Raw genomic sequence first — 1,078 nt, forward strand, 5'->3', positions numbered from 1 at the left:
ATATACTTTGTTGGGTCTCAGATGAATATTTCTTGGTGTTACACACGGAATGACAAAGTTATATATACCCTCTATCACCACTGATGGTGGTGGAGGGTATAAAAAGGAACTATTGACAACCAAGATGTTGAAAAACGATAAAGTACCAAAAAAATTACATATTCCGAGATCTAGAGAGTTAATTTCCAGGTTCCAGGCAGTAACAACAAACCGCGTCATTCATAACATGTTGTTCTTTATTTGCTTTGATTTAATAAACAAACAAGTACTAGAATAAAACTTACTTTGAGATTATGTGTGTTTTTGATGTTTGTTTATGTCTGTCTGAAAATATGGATCCCGAGGAAATATGGGGTCTGGGATTTTAAAAATAGTTTTCTGACAATTTAAATAGAAATAAATATTTCATTGTAAATAAGTAAAAAAATGCGATGTTTGCCTTACCTTTAAATTATTCAAATTTTCAATATCAATTCCAATGCCCTCTTTCCTATTTCATTAAGATTTCCTTTAATAATAAATATTATTTATATTGTCCAAAACTCATAAATAATATATTACAAATGTATGTGCAAAAATATATTTTAATATATTTATGCTCCTTATATAAATTCCGGTCTACAAATCATTACAAAAAGGATTTAATAAAAAATGCAACTTGTCAATAAGTCTAGGAAGTTATGTTAATAATGATATGTGTGCACAATTGTATAAATAAAATATATTTTTGTAGTAAAGGAAGTAGTAATAAATAAATTTTATTTGTAATTATTATATATATATTTATACCCTACACCACTATAGTAAGGTTGGTATTATACGTTTTTGCTGTTGCTCATAACAGCCAAAAATATTGGTCCTACACCCACCTTAAAGTATACTAATCGGCTCTTAAATGTTCTACTATGTCAAAAACTTTAAATGACACTACTTATTATACCCTCCACCACCATCAGTGGTGATAGAGGGTGTATATAACTTTGTCATTCCGTGTGTAACACCAAGAAATATTCATCTAAGACCCAACAAAGTATATATATTCTGGGTCCTTATCAAATTCTGAGTCGATCTAGCTATG

This window comes from Lucilia cuprina, chromosome 5 (assembly GCF_022045245.1).
Source record: "Lucilia cuprina isolate Lc7/37 chromosome 5, ASM2204524v1, whole genome shotgun sequence".
Classification (NCBI taxonomy): Eukaryota; Metazoa; Arthropoda; class Insecta; order Diptera; family Calliphoridae; genus Lucilia; species Lucilia cuprina.